Consider the following 519-nt stretch of genomic DNA (forward strand, 5'->3'; position numbering starts at 1 on the left):
GAGGTGGCAGGTCGTGGCCCAGGTTTTCCTGGGAGAAGCTGGAATTAGCCCAGCCTGGCCACCCACCCTGCACACCCACAGCCAGGAGCTGATCCTCCCCCCGCCCCGAGATGGCTCCATCCGTGGCCAAGAGATGGGGGGGGTCGCGCTTTGCACCCCAAATTCTCCCCCCAAACCGCTCCCCGATGCTCCATGGCGGTGGGGTGACAGGAATTTGGCCCCTCGGTTCTTTGCCAGGGGGGTTGGATGCGACCAGGGGTGCTCCAAAATCCCCGGGTCCACGGCAAAACCGCGACCACCACGGGCCCGGGAGCATCAAACCCTTCAAGGGGGGTGGGATTGGGGGGTGCCCTCCCAGCAACAGCGCTGAGACCCCACAAACTCACTCCTCGAGTGGGGCTGGGAAGGGCTGGGCTGTCCCGGCCTCCTCCCTTGGGGTACGCGGTGCCCATGGCAATGTCCCCAGGGAGGGGGGACAGCGGTGTCCCGGGGGGGCCGCGGGGTGCTGGGAGCGCTGTG

This window comes from Corvus brachyrhynchos, unplaced genomic scaffold (genome assembly GCF_000691975.1).
Source record: "Corvus brachyrhynchos isolate BGI_N302 unplaced genomic scaffold, ASM69197v1 scaffold150, whole genome shotgun sequence".
NCBI lineage: Eukaryota > Metazoa > Chordata > Aves > Passeriformes > Corvidae > Corvus > Corvus brachyrhynchos.